Source organism: Tauraco erythrolophus, chromosome 15, assembly GCF_009769465.1.
Source record: "Tauraco erythrolophus isolate bTauEry1 chromosome 15, bTauEry1.pri, whole genome shotgun sequence".
NCBI classification, from domain to species: domain Eukaryota; kingdom Metazoa; phylum Chordata; class Aves; order Musophagiformes; family Musophagidae; genus Tauraco; species Tauraco erythrolophus.
Window position 1 is genome coordinate 19915426 of NC_141479.1, and position 19388 is coordinate 19934813.

The following is a 19388-nucleotide window of genomic DNA, read 5'->3' on the forward strand; positions in this document are numbered from 1 at the left end:
TCGCGAGCCAGAGCGAGCTGGCTGCTGGCGTTTTTATTTCCAGTTTACTTACATGGACTTTGTTTACGTATTGCTCCACTTTAAACAAACTCTCTCTTTGTCTTTTCCCTGACCAGAGTTGCCTCGATGGAAAGAGAGACCCAGCCAGCCCTGCTCTCACTGGCTGCTGTCGTACCTCTCTGGGAAAGGATGAAGCAACACAAACCGCTTTTATCCCATTAATACATGTGAAAAAGACCAAAACTGGCCTTGACATAAACTAAGTCGGGTAAAGCAGAAAGCTGGCTGGCCACAGCCAACGTGGCAACAGCGCAAAAGCCTCGGAAGATGTGAAGATTTAAGGCTCTGACTCACAGACGGAGCAGATTAAACTCAGGCTTCCCACAGCTTCCTGCCCTGCCCCGATTTCAAGTCCTCCTCCTCCTCCTCCACGGCGCGGACGCTGCAGCCGCCGCGGCACAAATCCCTGCCCAGCACCGCGAGCAAACCCCAGACCTTTAGTAAAAGCATCTGCATGGCACCTGCCCCCCAGTGATTTCTCTTTCTTGCCCTGTTTTTGCAGGTTGGGGAAACTGAGGTATGGAGAAGCTTTGCCCAAGATTTTTAGGACTGGCTGGTTGAAGTGGTAAATCAGCATATAGCTATCTACTAAAGACCTGCACAGAAATTTAGGCAACTCATGGAAGGATCTCAGTATGGAGTTAGAAATCAGGTTTTAGGCATCAGTTTCACTTTCCTCCCACAACTCGCCTCTCATACCACGATAGAGAGTGGACATCAGATGACATGTGAGTGCCAATGTGGATAAATCATCACCAGCGGGGTAGGAAGAGTGTTTTCTCTCCAGTTTTTCAGCCCAGTTGAGCACAAGCTGATGAGAATTATAGAATCACAAAATGGTTTGGGTTAGAAGGGACCTTCAAGATCATCTAGTTCCAACTCCCTGCCATTGGCAAGGACACCTTCCACTAGATCAGGTTGCCCAAATCCCCATCCAACCTGGCCTTGAACACTTCCAGGGATGGGGCAGGTACAACTTCTCTGGGCAACTTATTCCAGTGCCTCATTGCCCTCAGAGTGAAGAATTTCTTCCTAATACCTAATGTAAATCTCCCCTCTTTCAGTTTAAAGCCATTGCCCCTTGTCCTGTCACTACACACCCTTGTCCAAAGCCCCTCTCCAGCTTTCTTGTAGCCCCTTTAGGCACTGGAAGGCTGCTGGAAGGTCTCCCCGGAGTCTTCTCTTCTCCAGGCCCAACTCTCTCAGCCTGTCTCCATAGCAGAGGTGCTCCAGCCCTTGGATCATTTTTGTGGCCTCCTCTGGATTTGCTCCAACAGCTCCATGTCCTTCTTATGTTAGGGGTCCCAGAGAATTTCAGGTCCAACCTCGCTCCCATCAGCAGGAATCAGGTATAAGCCCAAGCTCCGGGACAATGATTAGCAATCACATCTAGACTTAGTTATCACAGCTAAAGATCTCCAGGACTGTTAATCGTGGCCTCAGTTCACAGCCAAGACCATCAATACGAGTTAAAATTGATGATGGTCAGCATTAACGTGGGATTGTGCTTGCGATGGGAGCTGTGGGGTCACAGGGACAGGTATAAACTCAAGCCATGCACGAATACATGCAGTCATGTGGATTTTCCCTTTGCAAGTGGCTTTCAGAAGTCCCTGCTGAGGAGGTGATCCTTTCTGGGGATTTTCCTCCTTATCAGCATTTAGCATCGGCCAAGCTACAGAAATGTGATTTAATTTCTCATTTATGTAATCCGGACATTAGTATTCTGGTGCTGAAAAGTTCAGAGTAAGCCAAGAGGTTCCTGGAACCCAACAGTTAACGAGGAAAAGTTGTCTTGGCAAGAGAAATGGTCTCATAGGCTGATTCGAATATATTAAAGGTGAAATGTTTTGCAATGGGGAGGATGCTCTTTCCAGCCCGAGCTTTTAAGGTTGAGTTTCCTGATTTGCATTCTTTTGAAAGCATAGATAAAAGCTTGGAGTCATTTCTGCTTCCTTTGCTATTTTGAAAAGTCCAGGGGCTAGCGTGTAGATGCTGAAGGATGTACTTGGCGCACACAAAAAAAAAAAAAAAATATGAGGGGAAAAAAAAAAACAAAACAGGAAGAAATCAAGAGTTTGGGCATGTGATAACAGGATATACTGTTCCTCTGATTTGAAGGCTAGTGACCTGCCACCAAGGTGAGCAAGGTCTCCTGTCCTGCACCTCCATAACGGCACCAGCTGCAACGTTTCATCAGGGAAACATGAAATAACTATTCTGTTCGGACTAACTGATATCCTTGGAAGAAGGCACCCTGGGGAGCCTCTTCTCATCTTGAATATCTCTTGGTAGCACCCCTTGCTTCATTTCATCTTCTCACACGACCCTCGTGCAGAGGAGAGCAGCCTGCCCATGCCTTCACAAATGGAGCATCTCATCGTCTTCCAGAGGCCGCTCCAGTTTTTAAAGGAGATTTACTGGTAGGGCAGTCACTGCTAGAGGAAAAAATTATCAAATCATTGCCATTTTCCTTGCAGCCTGAGCCTCCCTGCTGCCTGTTTTCACACATTCATGGTGGAACACGATAAGTCATAATCATGCTTTCAAGCCTGCTTGTTTGGCTCCCTTCTCTCGGAGCGGCCGCTTCGCCGCCGCCTGCCTTTGAAGTGTATCTAAGCTCCCAGTAGCTATAAGATGACACTTAAGTTACACCTCTCCTGCATTCTTATCTCCGTCAGCGGTCTTTGAATCGCTGACACGTTGGCAGCCCCATGGCCCTTCTGGTGAGCGGGTTGTCCCCTGCGTGACCTTCGGGTTTCTGAAGAAGACACCTGAAACCCCAAATGGAAGGGATCAGAGGAAGGGGGAATCCCACCTCTTCTTCATCAGCTGCCAAAGAGCCGTCTCCCCTTCCACAGGAAACAGCATCTGTCTTATCTCTTTATTTGTCTCCCTTTTCTAAACTTTTCTTTTAGACATAAGACCTTTTGAAACTGCTTCTTGTTTTCCCATCTTTCCCAACGCGTCTTTGAACCCACTCTCTCCTCCAATATCGTTACAAAAGGGAGGGTCGGAGAGGGAAGGAGGTTGTGCTGCTGTTAGTGGTGCAGAATTATTCTTTATTAATAAAGAATAAAGGTGCAGAAAAATCTCAAAAGTCTGAGATTTTGGTCAGCTGCAAGAATTTGGAGCACAAACCAAGCAGCACTGCCACAGCAGAAGGAAGGTTTCTCCTCCTGTTTCATAATTCCTTTCATATTGGTGTGAATATCACTAAAAAGGAGCAGCTAATGCTAATGCTAATGCTAATGCTTTTATATAGTGATTAAAACACTTTTTTTTCTAAAATTTCCACTCTACTTTGGATAACGCTGTCGAACATCAACGAGCGTCTGCCTTTCCTCACCTAAATCTTTGCCTGCACTTGTTTCTTGTTCTCATCCCGACAGTATGACACTGATAATAAATCTGGACTTTATCAGCACATAAAGTTAGGTATTTTATAGTGTTCTCCAATATAAACGGAGCAATCCCAGAAACAGCACCAAGCCTGGTACCTCCTGCCAGAAAAGTCCACTGCAGTTACTCAACAGTAGACAGAAATGGAAGTGCTGGTATGATGATATCCACAGGGTTTTACTCCCCACATCCCAGACTTGGATTTGCTGAGTACCAACGGCAGAGGGTCCCCTGAGCAGTGAGGGACACCATGGGAATCCTGTATGTGTCAGATGGTCTTGGGCAGCACCACGCGAACCCACTGCTCAGGGCTTTCCTTAGCTTTCTTACCTGGGTGGAAAAACAGGGAAGTCCTCATTTCTTCTCGGATGACCAACTCGCTATTGAAAATCAGCTTCCAGCATCATTCCCTCTTCTCAACACCCTGTTTCTCCCTCCTGTGCTGCAGACCCGCAGCCCCATTTGCATTTGTACTTTTCAGCCACGTAACGAAGACCAGAAGGGCTGCTGTGATGGACAGAACTAGTTCAGCTCTTGCTGGATTTTGATGAAAGGCAATTTGATTTCCACAGCCAAGTTATTTAATGAGCCTCTAAAATTACAGCCACAAATTATGCACATACAAAACTATGCATTTTGTGCGCTGAAGAGGCAAGATTTCCAAAACAGGAAGCCATTGGTCTGTATTAAAAGAAAATCCCTGCCTGCATAGCTGGTTCCCCAAATCAATGCATATAATTACTCAGTCTGCCCTGCTAACGCAGTGGGTTGAATGCACAATGGTTCTGTAGGTACCTACCCAGCCATTTTCACATTATAGATGTCTCCTGCCGTGTTTATACACCCATTTGCTGCAACTGTGCGTGCAAATTTATGTCTGGAGCAAGGAAGGACACAGCTCCCATCACGCGAGAAGCGTGTGCACCGTTTGCTGATGCTGAGCAGGGGGATAATGTTACCTTGACCCAACGGCCTCCTCCCTCCACCCTCAGGGATTCAACACTTGCTTAACCAACTCTTTGCAAGATGTCCGAGAGGTCTGTAAGTCTGCAAACAGCACCAGCTGCCTTTGCACCCCGTGCAGCTGTGCAGGAAGAAAATGTATGGATAAACCATGCAGTTATTCATCCATTCATTTACTTACACGGCTCCAGCAAGCCACAAGAAAGAATTCTCCAAGTCCCAGTTTTGAGGCTGGTCATGATTTGTCAAGATGAGATGACAGAGAGATGGGGAGCTCTATTACAATATGCATGTCAAATCGTAGAAGAGGTAGAAGAGGAGAGGCGTGTGTCCCCTAAATTAAATTATTTTCAATCAATAAACCCCATCTTTCACTCTTCCTCAGCAGTTAACACAAGTCTGTCATCAAGGAGGGGTTTAATTGCTTCTTGCCTTATCTCTTCATCTACTCGCTTTCTTTTTATTCAGCTCCAGGAGTCTGATTGGCCCTTAATTATAACATATCCCTTTTCTCCTCTCAGTTTAAGTGGTTTAGAGTCTTATTCTTCTTTTTTGTCTTTTTTTTTTTCTGCTGAGATTATCGCAGAAGCTCACTGAACACTGACCTGTTATTTTAAACCTGTTGGCAACCTCTCATCAGATCGTTTTCCATCACATCCTTGCTTCATCCTGCACATTTCCTAATGGGGCCCATGACAGCAGCAAAGTTTCACCAAACCAAAGGCAAGACTCTTGCATGTTTTTTTCAAATCTCAACTATCTTTCCATACTCAGTTAAACCTCTCTCAAAGAAATAGTTGTTGCAATAACTGTCAGAAAGGAGTTTTTTCCTAATTCCACAAAGCTCAAGAAACTCTCTAGGAATAGTGGGAAAACTAATGAGTTTTCTGTTCTCAGAGTGATTTTTACAGCAGAGAAAGTAGGTGCTCAACTGACAGATCTATGGATGACAGCTGTCTTCTCCAGAGACCAGAGGAAGCACGACGAACACTACAGAGCAGCATGTATGACCCTTAAACAGTCCTGTCTCCAGCACACTTGCTCCAGTTCAGTTTCCAGAAACTCCAGACCTCTGAGTTTCTTTTTTAACTCCTGCGAAACCCTCTGCAGCTCTGTGGGCACCATGAGCAGCTGGAAGATGACTGATCTGCCCTTTTTTGTGTTGTTATGTTTTCTGATTTTCCCTTTCTTGAAGCAAGGTCGTTTTTGCCAATTTGTCTTAAAACGAGCACAATCTCAACCTTTGCTTTCAAGGACTCGCATAGCCACCATCAGTGTGAAAATCCAACAGCATTAAAGCGATCTCAATGCACAGCCAGCCACGGCATGGATTTATTTTTATTTCCTTTTAAGACAAAATGCACGTCTTTGTTTTTCATCACATATTCCCTAATCCAGCCTAAACTGCTATTTAAGCACAGGTTTTTTTATCTTGAATAAGTTCTTTGTACGACCTGACCATTTACCTAGCTGTTACAGAATCAAAATCCCCCAAAATAGAGCGACAGCTCTCAAAACTGGAGCTCCTGGGAGAGCAAAAGGGCTTCAGAAATAATAAGATCTTCCTGCGCAGCAGGAAATGCCGACTCACACCTCCCTGGGCAGAGTTATGGGCTGACCAACCTGAGAAGGAGGTAACAGTAAGGCTACAAGGGCTGAGCATGGAATTTCCTAAACTTAGCAACGTACAAAAATCAGAAATGGGCAGCCTCAGAATCAAGCCCAGACTTTTCAACGCAGCTATAATCTCAGCGGTTAATATAGGGGACTGTGAGAGCTGGCAAGTCACTGAAAGGTTAGGCAGAAAACTAGATGTTTTCCAGAAAAAAAAAAAAAAAACTAAAAAGGGAAATACTGTGAGGAGGTCAGGGCAGAGTATGGAAAGATTTCATCACCAGCAAAGAAATTTGAGAATTCATCCTCTTCCAGCTCTTCCCTGGATATCTAAATATTTTGGGGGCATGCGCGCTGGATGACACGCAATTCCCACAGCAAGCGCAGAAAACCCACTGGTAGAGCTGGAGCAAGCTGCCAGATAAATAGCAAACACTCTCATGCTGATGGAAGGCAAAGTAGGACCCTACACCAGGAGTCACATGCCAGTGCAGCGGGAAAACCATCAGCCAAAGGGTGCGCGGTCAGCACGGCTCCGGCAACGGAGCCGGGAGGGAGAGCATCTTCGTGGAGACAATTTTTAACAGCCAGTTCAGGAACCAGCTGCAATCACAGCATTTGGCTTCTGCCAAGCTGGGCACAGCAGCCCACAGCTGAGTCCTGGAAATGTGCAGCAGAGCATCTCGAAGAGAAATCTTTTTAAAAGCCCTAGTGAAGGAAGAAGTAGAGTTGGTTTCAACAGCATCGAGCTGATGGAAACCACCGCAAAGGAGAGAAGTGGAAGGGACAAGTTTCCACCCTGCTTGCCAGCGTTGGCCCAGGGAACATGTAACATAATGTAAAAATAATATGCTGTTAAACATAATGGACTAGTTGACCCAAATGAGTCAAAGGAAGAAAATCAAAATTGTTTCTATGGCATTAAATTAAAACGACTTGCCATTATTAAAAAGAGGTGGGAAAGTCAGAACTCTACATCTCATCTTTTTGAAAATTGTAAATTTTTCCCAAATTAACTGCATTTCATATATAATTTAGACAACGTTCCACTACGAGTAGAAGATTGCTCCATCGAGAACTGTTGGCCAGATGCACCCAAAAATTGTTGATATGAGAACGACCATCGCTGATTTCAAATGGCCTTTGGTCAGCATCTTACAGAGCAAAAACTTTGCACAAAAACGCACACATCCTACTCTGTTATATTATATTCAACAATGATATCCTTTCAAATATTACTGGCTTGCCAGTGTCAGTCCATATCTAAAGCCAATTTCAAGGCTATGCTTGAATCCTCCCGTCCACAGATGTGTTACTGCCCACCTGTGTTTTGAAAGAAGGACATTCAGCAGAACGTGCCATGTGGGATGGTTAGGACTGCAATGGGGAAAAAAAAAAAGCTAGTTAAGGTACTAGTTAGTAAGTGCCAAATATTTACCACCACGTAGTGAGAATGGGAATGGATTTTATTTTGAAGGATGTCTGAAGCCATACCGAATGTTCCTCCAAATATAGAGAACTCAGACGTTCAAGTGCTTCAGGATGTGTAAAATGTGGATTTTCCTCTCGTATATTTACTGTTTATAACGTGTGTTTATGGCCACACCGCACAGCGTATGCTTAGTATGAGAAAGGAAGAAGGTTTCAGTTATTTCCAGAAAACTTGCCCGTTCCCAATAACCTTCTATGTCTTTTAACACTGAGCTGGGAAACAATAGCCTCCAATTAACAACAGCACAAAGCAGCTGAAGTTCGAAATAAGTTGATCCTAAGGAGTGTCAAAAGATCGGATTTCTCCGTGTTTAGTTCACAGCACTCCAAGGGTGCTCTAAACCCCCGTTTTCAGCTGCTTCCCAGAGACAATAATTAGCATCTCTGTTGCAAATTGCATCTCCAGAGCACTTGGCACACACGACCTGGGTTAACTCTGAAAAAAGCCAAGTGTGGGTTTTACTGGAAATATTGAGGTTTTTGTTGAATCGGATCAAGGTCATCACCTGCAGGTCACAAAAAGGTCCCTTTTGCCTTCCTGGAAAATCAACTGAGAAGAAGGTGGGGAGAAAAGAGATCATCCCTGTGTACCTCCTAGCAGGAAAAAAAATGCTTTGTTCCCTTTCTCCTCCCACAGGGATGTTTTCCATCCACGTTTGATTGCTGGGGTGATAACTGCCCTTATTTTCTTCTCCTTTCATTTCTAATCCTGCTTTCACTGAACTCAGGTCACCAGCTTCCCTCTCCGAAAGGGAAAATTGTGGATATATCTCCGAGCATCATTTTCATGGCTGGAATGGCATCACAGCTCAACCATCAAAACTATCATCCTGAATATTTTTATATTATTCAGGATGCAGCAATGTCCGTTACTGCAGCCCCTGCGATGGAAGAGAATAAGGCTCTGTCACATCTCAGTTGTGTTGGTTTTTTTTTTAAATTCCCCTGCCAAGCAGGCAAAAGGGGGGAAAAAAATGATGTGGGATTTCAGTACATTCAAAACATCTGAAACCAACATTTTTGGAACGTCTTGCTCACAAATAAAGAAAGAGGTGATTTGAGATTTTCGTATTTGCTTGCGTCTTTGAGGATGTTTTCAGTCTTTCATCCCGTTTTGAAGGCGTGTCACCTAATTATGACTCTTTCATCCCTCTATTCCCTAGTTAGAACATGCCAATCCCTTTTACGGCAATTGATTATGACTTGAAGGTTTCCACATTCCAGCTAGTTCAGAGAGCTGGGATATTTGTGAATACCTGAATAAACTCCTTTAATCCAAAAACAAACTCCACCTGAAAGCAGCGCTATGAAAAGGCCATTCATACGGTGTTTTCAAACTTACTGGTTCATGGTTTCTTTGGATTTGACCCGACTTCCTGTACTAATGGTCTCTGAATGCATTCCCAGTTGTGGCTTATTGGTCTATAAGGCACCCAGCGTTTACGGGGAAGAGGAAAAGGAGTTACACAGCAACTGCTTACACAGAAAACTCGGCCTGAAAGAGCAAAAAATGGACCTGAAGTTAAAAGGAAACATCAAGTGTACGAATGGCCGGCCCCTTCTGCTAAAATTTTTTAAACAAATATTACCTCGACGTGGCTACTTTAAAAAGATCTTGGCTTCTTGCAGATGAAAAATACCTTTAAAATTACCACTACAATTGTCATTCCCAAGTGTGAGAGTCGACACTTTGCTGAGGAAGGTAGGACCGTGTTTAAGGAATCCGGTAACACAAGTGCAAATGTGTCGATGATCTCACGGAGCGGGGGGAGACCGCAGAGGGAGATCTCTGCCCCCGATAGCTGGGGGACACAGCAAGACCACTGCAACCACGGGGATGTCAGCTACTGCCCGGATCAGACCGACAAAAGGAGATTAAAGTTTACAAACACACATAATCACCTACAAGTAATATTTTTGGAGGCTGTGAAAGGATTTAGAGAGGTAACGTTACATATCTACACTATTCTTACACGTTTTCTCATGTATCCTCTGCGGACCACTGCCAGAAACAGGACTCTGGTCTAGATGCTTTGTTCAGACCTGGTATGATCAAAACATTTAATTTGGGGTCAGATGCTTCATCAGCTGGTGAAGGCGACTCCACTTAAATAAACCTTCTCAGCCTCATGAGTTCCTACAAAAGTCAATTAAACCTGCTCAAGGATGTTACCCATTTTGGAGATCAGGCCAATTCTGGTTAGAAAGCCGCAGATGCGTTTTGGTAGCTAAACATCAAGTCCTACCTTTAAAAAGTTGAACCCTGACTTAGAGAGACATGTTAGTCAAAGCCCTCCAGCCCCCATGGGTGAGATGGGAGAAGCCATCCTTTTGCAGCAGTCCTGCTGTCCCCCTCCAAAGCTCCTCCCAATATCAAGACTGGCATGATGAGGCTCAGCAAACCACACTCACGATGATGATCTTGCACTTTTAAAAAGTTAGTCAGTGCTTTTTTAAAAACTCTTCCTTAATTATTGCACTTACCACCTCATAAAGTTCTACCAGAGTATGTGAAAATATAAGACCCACAGATACACATTTGTGTTTGAATTTCCATTATTTGGTGGTCTGAACTGACCTATCTGTCCACGAACGCACAGGGCCTTGATTTCAGCATCCTGTGAAAGGCACGATCTAAAGAGGCAGAGGAAAGAAGTGACAGGTTTTGGCTTCCTGCAGCCCATCCTCGGAGATGGAAACTCCCGGTGTTGACTGAGCAGCTCGGCTGAGCGATAAGCCGAAATGGGTTTGGGCACCGGGCCAAGATAAGGAAGGTTCATCCTTCAGGATAAGATCAACGAGTTTCTGGAGTGGGACAGAGATTCTGGACTCATCTCACATCTGATGTCCCCCCCTTGCAGTGGTGACATTCGTCTCGCGGGCGCAAGGTCTTTGTATTGCTCGCTTGGTCGCCATCTGGATTGCTCAAGATGCGCCAAAAAAGCCCGTTCCCTGGAAAACAGACATTCCAGCCTGGAGAATTTGGCAGTTCTCCTTCACGTACAATATCCTTGGTAAAGGAGATTTTTTTGGAACCTATAGCTAACGCTGCTTGCTGGTAGTGGCTGTTTGCCTACAAAATAAACAGGACCAGAATATGCCTCATTACAGTCACACAGTGGGTTTTATTTTTCTCTGACATTTCAGGAGGTGGTGCAGAAAATGAGACTCTCTCCAGAGTGATTCACGCGGTGGCCAGAGAGGTCTCTGTGGCTGACAGTAAACCGTGTGACCTACCCATTTCCCAGTAAGGATCCAGCACCCGGCGCCAGCACGGGACAACGGGGAAGGAGGGAGCGGGAAGGGAAGGCTCTTGGAGAGAGATTTGGTTTGGAAACGTCTCCGGGTGAATTTTGAATGCAAAAAAAAAAAAAAAAAGGAAATTAAGGCAAAGTTTAAAAAACACCAAAACAACTAAACCTTCTCAAACTGAAGCCAATCTTTGATTCCTTCTCTGAAATGACATCATCACATACCCAGTGCAGCCACAAAGCATGACAGCCGTCACGGGCCTGCCTTGGGAAGGATATATCACTTCCCTTTGAGAAATATGGAAGGTATTGTCTGTAATCTCAGCCTGCCCCGTGTCGGGCAGGGGGCCTGGTTTTTGCAATGAGATCCTTCTGCAGCCTTTTTTGGTTTTCCCTTGGACTTTCACACAAATTAGACGACTGCCAGGGGCTGGAACGCTCCTCGCAGTCGCTGTGTGCATCCACAGGCATTAAGCAAGGAGGTCAGAAATGGATGGAGTTGGGAGAAGAAGACTGATTCAAGCGGATGTGGCTGAGGTCAGCTCTGAGGTGACGGCTGACACGTCCCCTGGTGCCATCTGTTGCTGGTGGCATTCACTGCTGAATGTCTTCATCCTTAACCCCATGTCTGCCAAGCTGTAACTACCTTCTGTTCTCCTTCCCTTCTTCAGTGATGAACCAGGAGAAGTACCAAGGGTCTTCTTCTGCAGAAGGTATGGATATGGGACAAGCCAGCAGTGCTTCATTGGTTGTAAGTAGATATGTAGGGATTGTATTTTCGGGAATCATCTTGTCTTGATGTCAAAGCAGGTCATCACAGAGAATGGAGAAAACAAACCCCAGGAGAAGATGGCTTTGATCTGTTTTTTGACGCGATGCATATCATGGGCAGCAAAAGTTTTACTGCCCGTGACTGAAAACAGAGAAAAGGAGATGGGGGTTCCCCAGAGACTTGCTTTTGGATGGCCAAGCGATCTGCAAGAGCGTGCATGCCTCCACCATTCAATAGTCAAAGTTGGGTCAGGAGGAGTCCGTTCCCAAGGGACAGAGATCGGGGCCCTGCCTCGCTCCACAAACTGCAGTCTGGCAAAAAGATGGACAAACGCCATCGGAATCTGAAAGATGTATTATTAGGATATGCATAGCTCATATTTCATTCTTCCAAACGTCTAGCTACATTAATGAAACCCATGTTTCATTGTTTCAGAGAATTTTAAGGCCAAAGGGACCATTAGATCATCTGGTGTGACCTGGGTAACACGGGCCAGAGAATTTCATCCACAGAGACAAATAATGTGTGTTTGATTAAGTTCAGTTAACACAATGTTTCACCAAAACAATAGAAATGGATGCACTTTCATAATCCATATTTTTAGGAAAGATCTTACAATTTACGTTTTCCCGTTGGGAATAGGAGCTCAGCCTTTATTGTTCTTTCAAATGGCAGCGCTGCCCACACTGCTGGCCTGGCCACACTCCCACCGAGGGGGAGGATGGGGAACGGAAGCCACAGCCACATCACAAGGGACCGCACACCATCACATCCCATGCCAGTGGGGCTGGAGCCCTCCGAGCCCTCCCTGTGCCAAGTCCATGGGGCTGGTGGGGTCTGCCCACAATGCACCTTGATCCATGGAGCCAATCTGACTAGGGAGATCCTCTCTCCTTCTCCCAAAACCAGCTCATATGACCAGTGCTTAGGCTGAACACAAGCTGAGGACACTTCTGCAATTTGCCTTTTTATTATTATTATTAGCAGAAACGCAGTGGAAGATACTCAGACATTCTGGCCATGAGCAGAGAAAGAAGCTTTGAAATAAAATATCATTATTATGGCTGCGTATTTCAGCTGGCACCGCATGAAGACTGTAGCAATGAGCACTGCGCAAGGAATTGCTGGAAGACACCAAGAACAAATGGCAGAAGACTGACTAGTGGTGAGAAAACCAAAATATCTTTAGAACCACTGGAAATTATTAAAGTTTTGACAGCATTCTTCATGGCATCCCTCTCCTCTTTCATCAGCTGTGGAAGCGATCAGCATTTTTCCTCATTCAAACTTTGGCAAAAAAAGCTGTCTTTTGCATCCCACGAAAGAATATCCCGTGTTCTTATTTCCTTTTCCCAAATTATGGAGTGACAAACGGAAGCACAACGAGACTTTCCCAAGGTCACACAGGAAGCCTAAGGAAGGGGCCAGGAATCAAAACCTGAATTTCTGGGTCTGAGTCCATCATTACGAACAATAGAGAAAATGATGATAAACTCCTTTATTTGCTATAGGATATGCAATACATGTTCCTTAACCTAAATAATGCACGTTTCAGACAGGGGACAATTAACAGGGAAGTTAGGAAGAGCTGCAGCTAGCTGTGAAAGTTTCCCAACTATTGCCAACACTTGTGCAGTACTTCAAACTGTTTAAATGAGAAGGGAAAAGGTTTGTCACAGACGGCAGTCACTGCCACTTTGCGTTTTTCTGACGAAACCCGTGCAAATGGTTATGATCCTGAAAGGAAAGTATCTGTGGACATCATTTTTCACAAGGCTTTCCATTTCCAAACCGGTACAGCTTATTTGAACAGAGCCTTTTGGTAACGGAGTTGTTCAAGATTTTCACAGCACACAGTGGAAAACACTGACTCTACTGTCTTTTCTCCTTTCTTTTTTAAGACTCACTTTTTTTTTTTTTTTTCATCTTGTGGTCCACATTACTCATGGGCTGCAAACGATTCCCAAGAAAGCCACAATCAGTGGATTCTCCTTCTGTCTGTAAAAACACGGCTGGGTCCAGACCTGCCGTGAGGTCATCGTTAGCAGCCCGTTTGGGGCTGGAACCGAGCTGTGAAGCCGATTCACACGCGGCGCACGGCCACCCCTCACGAGGTTTGGGTTGCTGAGGACTCACAATGCTCCCACGGTCATCGCCCACGGCTCGGGCAGCCAGACCCAGCTGGTGAAGCAGGACTTCTTCGACCACCCTGCTATCTGCCACGCCAGCAGGGCTAGAAGGGGATTATGCTTTTAAAACAACGTGGGACATAAAATAACGAGAACAGAACAAAGGATTAATTAGAGGCAGGCAGTGGGGTGCCACAGCAGCATCACGGGGGCTCAGCACCTCTCGTGGTGCTGAGCTACTCCGATGCGGCAGAGACAGGGCGACGGAAAAGGCTCCTCAGACAACCGTGGGCAAAGAGCCATTGCAGCCCAGGATTATCTGGTTTCCAGTCTGAAACGTCGTGACCTCAGCTCCGTTCCCTGCGGACTTAACCCAGCGACGCTAATTTAGCACCAGCATCCTGGTTGGCACAGTCAGCAGGGAGGCCACGAACTAAAGTTCTCCTCCCCACGTTGGTCCTCCCCGATGGAGATCTGAGTCACGCGGAGAGCTGGGAGACGGGTGGAGGAGACAGGGAAAGGTGTCACTGGAAACAGTCACTGTTTGTTCTACCTGCCCCGGGATACAGTGGGACTTTGTTCTTCCACCAACTCGCACCGACACGGGAGTCCCTCCTCCGCAAAGCACGTGCAACCCCTTTGCCAAACAGTAGGCTGAAGAAAATAGCCATTACCACCAGAAGCGCCTTGAAAGGTGGCAGGTTTTAGCTGTTCATAATCACATTAGGAGGGGGAATTAATTTTAAGTTATCACGAAAGGTGACAGAGTTGTCTTGCTTATGAACTGCTGCTGATTCTGTGTGTACTGATCTGTCGAGGAGAAAAGAGCCAGAAGCCTTTATTGGCTTCGCTGTGCCTAGCGAAAGTGTCTGCCCTCTTCCAGAAGATAAGTTCAGCCTTGTTTATTTTCCTTTTAGCTATTCAGAAAGCTCCGTTATGTGCCGTACCAGACAAAATCCCTGCGCCTTTAAAAAGGAAAGGAAGTGTGGTCCTGGCAAACACAACCGGAGCAATAAAATATAAATCTTTGTAATTGTTGTGGAGACAGAAAGCAAAACAAACTGTACTTAAGTACATTGTAAGAAAATGTCAGAGATTTGAGGGAATGGTCATTAGCATACGAAATCATTTATCTCCCATGAGTAAGGGAGTTGGACGGAGACCAACCCATTTAATTTTCAGTATTTTTCCTTTTGGGATTTCTTGGAATGTCAAAACTACTATTTTTTCCTCCAGAAAAGAAGATTGACTTCAAGACTGATGTTCAGAGACCACAGAAACAAGTTGAACACGGTGTCAGCTCCCCGAGTCACCCCCTGCACACGTGCGTAGCCGAGTGCCCAGATACGGGTGCCCATGCCCGTGTGCCCAAAGCTCTTGTGCAGATGCCTCGTCCACAGCGTTAGACCCCACGCAACGTTCGTGGGCACCGCCTGGCATCGTCATGTGGCTCCCAAGACGACTCACAGACCATCTCCTGTATCATCACCCCCACCCAAGAGGGTGGCCCCAGGATGTTAAATTTGCTGAAATGAAAATTACAGTTTCCTGTAGGCCTGCAGTCCTCACGGCCACAGCATAAAACCATCCCAAGAGCAGCAGGATCCTTTTAGCGTCACCTCAAACCACCCGCTGTTTGGGCAAGCTGGTCCCTTCCCCACTGGGAAGCTTGCCTGAAAGCCACTTCCACAGACAGCCACTTCTTCATCGTGCCTGACTCTGTGTCACCCCACCAACATCACATCTCCTTCCTTTATATATTTAAGAGCTAAATTATGGAGGGAGAAGACTATTGGGAAAAACACAACGTGAAGTATCTCCACCCAGCTGGCATCAGGGGATGGGTGAGGTGTCCCAGTACCCTTCAGCCCTTGCCCCAGATGGTCCCTCTTCCAGGAGAGCCATGGAACGGCGATGGGTTGAAGCTGCCAGGGAGCCCCACGCCGCCGCGCTTGGTTACACAGCTGCCGAGCTGAGACGCACAAAGTTATTTGAGACAGTTATGGAAACATTTGGGTACCCTGAACTTCTCCCTGCTGGATTCTTGTCCCAGATGGGAAGAAAATGAAGTTCAGATCTTCTGGGATTAATATAATCAGAGAATCTGAGAGGAAAACTCGTGAGTCGTTTTCCTCCTCTCTTTGATGAGGGGGGTGTCTCCAAGGTTAATGAACTGCATCCCTCACAGTAGGCAAAACGATATCACACATGTTTCAGAGCAGAGCCAGCTTGGAGGTACCATGGAAAAGGTTCATTCTTTTAATTATAGAACAGGAAAATCATGTTTCAGCTCCCTAGTAAGACTGTTTCTAGCAAGAAAGTACAGAACAGTACCAAATGCAAATACCTTGCCTTTTTTTTTTTCTTTATTAAGGTGGTCAAAAGGTCTAAGGGGAAGCAGGGATTTTGGAAGTATGCACAAAGTCAACAGTGCAGTTAGCAATGGGATAGTAAGATTTCACAGCTCCGCTTTGATCAGTATTTCAGAAAAGTGAAGCCATAGTACAGAACGTCCTCTGAACTGAAACCAAGGCAGGCTTTGTCTTTTATCTCAAATATCAGCTAAGAAAATTAGAATGATATGAAAATGCTGAACTCATTACATTTTATTCGTGGTTTTACAAAACCGCTCCAGTAAGGCATATGGTTTCTTAACGAAGGTACAAAATTCTGAGGCAGTCTAAATGCTTTGTAGGGTCTATGTGTGAGCCAAAGAAGTCATCATCTCCCCAAAATGCTTTACAGTTTGAAGCTGCAATCACTTATTAACTGTCCTTGATTTTTGGAGGATACTGGTGGTTTCACTTTCTTTTCAGAAGACACTTTGAGAGCTCTAGCCACTAAAAAGTCATGTAGGAAGGGAATGATGGGTTTTGCTTCTCAGCCTAATTAATTATTTTCTCCTTCCCCTCACTTTATTTAGTCCTTCCCCATTATTTTTCTTCAGTGCAAAAGTCCTTACGATGTTTGTTTGCACTAACATGCAAGTAAAAGAAAAACACTCACCCATAATTTGAAGCAGATGCAGCTTCAACACCCAAAGCTTGGATTGTACCTGGAGGTTGTGTTATGGACTTCTCTTCAGAAAATAATTAGAGATGGATTTGGTGACATCTGTGGCTTTGGTGACTTCAGTGAGTTTGGATCAGGCCTGTAGTTGTATAATGGACATCCACTTTCTTCCTGAACACTAAAATGATGTGAACCACCTGCGTTTTCATGGCTAAGAGGAGAAGGTCCTAGATGAAGGAGAACCTGAGCAGGCGAAGCAAGTATGATGTTAAGAGCTTTTGCTAACACTTTTCTACCAATCATTTTTTTTCTAAAGCATTTTCTTCCTCTAGAAAGAGTCATTATCAATAAGTAAATAATTAGAGCTCAGAAACGTTCTTTGCTTTCCCCTTATTCTTGTCAACGTGTGATTTCAGACAAAAAAAAAAACTCCTACTGAGCATCTTCTTGTCAAAATACTTGCAGAACCCAGCACGACGTCAAGTGACAAACCCCGTCCTCCTCTTGGGCGAGAGGACCTCAGCCCGCCACCGCACTGGTCCTGATCCAGACCTCTCAGATGTAACAGGAGATCGGGCAGAGTTAATTTGTGTTAATTTGTGTTAATTTGTGTTAATTATCCCGTGTCTGTTGTTATTTGCAAAACAAAAGAGGTCTTTAGACCTCGCTAAAGCAGCCTCACCCAGGGCACTTCCAGCCTACAGGGGTAGCACAGCACAGCAAAGAATTGTGTGAAGTGCTGTTTTCTTTAAAGCAAGCAGAAAATTTTAATTATTTTCTGAATTCCAAGCTCAGCATTATGGTTGGTTGGTTTGTTTGTTTGTCCAAAGTGACCGGTAAATAACTAGTGACAAAACCAAAACCATTCTGCAGGTAGAAGCTCAGCCTGTCTGTGGGGTGAGGATGGGGGTGGTAGGGAAGATCAGAGCCATCTCCAGCAAGGGAGCAGGCAAAGTCAGGGAAAGCTCATGCTCCTTGGCACAATTTGGTTTCTAGTCTTTAAATTTTATCAATGCCTCTGCACGCCAGCACCAGCCTAAGCAACTACCAAGTGCACTGTGGAAAAGGAGCAATGAGGTGGAGGGAGACTAAATTTTGCTGTCCTGAGGATAAGGAGCTCTTCTTCCACATGAAAAAACAAGGGAAACAGTGCTGGGAGAGGAGTGAGATGACAATGCTGGAGACGTGGGGCAGGTCTGGAGCAGGAGGAAAGCTTTGTGCATCCCAAACCCTCCCTTGACAACAGTGCTACCATCACCCCCTGTTTCCACAAGCAACCGCTTTGCTTTGGGCTTCACCAGAGCCAGTGTCCATGGGATGAGGATTTCTACATTACATCACCACATTTTCAGGGAAATAAAATCCTGTGCTCTTAAGTGCAACCATTCACACCAGAAATGCCCCACGTTCATCCAGCTGAGGAACGTAAACAGCTCCACTGTGCTCACCTGTCTGCAAGCAGGACCCTCAGCAGAATACCTGAAGAAGCAGCTGGCAAATTAGTTTGCTCAGATGCAGTCTGAGAGCATAGTAATTGGCCTGGCAATATTCCTGAACAGAAAAGGAGGTTAAAATTGTCCTCTAAAGAGAGTTGTTGGCAGTTATTGTCTGGTCTCTTGCTAAGATGCATCCCCGTGGAGGGGAGCAGAAGGAGGAAGGGTGGTACTGGATAGGGCAGCAGCAATTTAAGCAGCTGCCTTGTTCTGTCTTGCCAATGCTGTTCCCAAATACAACCTCAGGTCCCCATCTTCCCTTCCACAGCACCTTCCCCAGCTCCCCCGATCGAAGTGAGCTGTGGTTGCTCTCACGATTTGCCCACATCTTTCCCAGCATGGATTTTTCCAAGAGTTCCCAATTGACTCAAGGTCTTCCTTCTAACTCCAAAACAAATCCTTGAGGGGCCCAAAGGAAGGTTCTTGCAGCCTATCTCTGCGCATGGGGTACGACCGACAAACCAAGGAACAAAAAACACGGATGTGTTTATTTTGGGATGCTCCAGTCACTGGTGACTAACCACGCTAAGCCTTCGGCCCCGGGATGCAGCTTGGCTCGGGTTTGGTTTTTTGCAAGCTGGCAGGTGACACCGCTCCACCACAAGCCCCTTTCCCACTCCAAGATTTTTTTAATGTTTAGACACAACACTGCTCCGGGAGCTGGATGCTTGGTCAGCGCGGAAAACCAGCTGTTCCCAGCCCTCGGCAGCGCCTTGGTGGCTCCGCGTCCTGCCAGAGCATCAGCTCCACGCTGCGCGTTTCCAAATGCAACTCGGGACATGAGGCTTCTGGAACATCTTTGCCTGCACTTCTTATTTATGAGCTTCCTGCTGTATTTAAGGATTATTTCTCCTCTTTACCTTCCTGATGTAATGTAGGCGCATTATTCACTAGAATGAGGCTTCACTGAACAAGACTCCTGACCACAGATGGAAGCTTTATGAAGTTTTCCTATTTTTTTTTCTTTTTTTTTTTAACAAATTCACTGGTTACAGACTCTTAAAATTACTTTCTTCTTCCTCTTCCAGTTTCTGGTTGGAGGATGCCATGGGAACAGCATCTCACTAACTCTGCTCCCCATGAACCCACCCAGGTTTTCACTCCTGAAGACAAGGGCATCCAGTATTTCCCAGTAGACCCTTGCAACTGCCCTTGTCACAGAGGTGCTAGAGACTGAGGCTACCTGAAGTCTTCATGAATA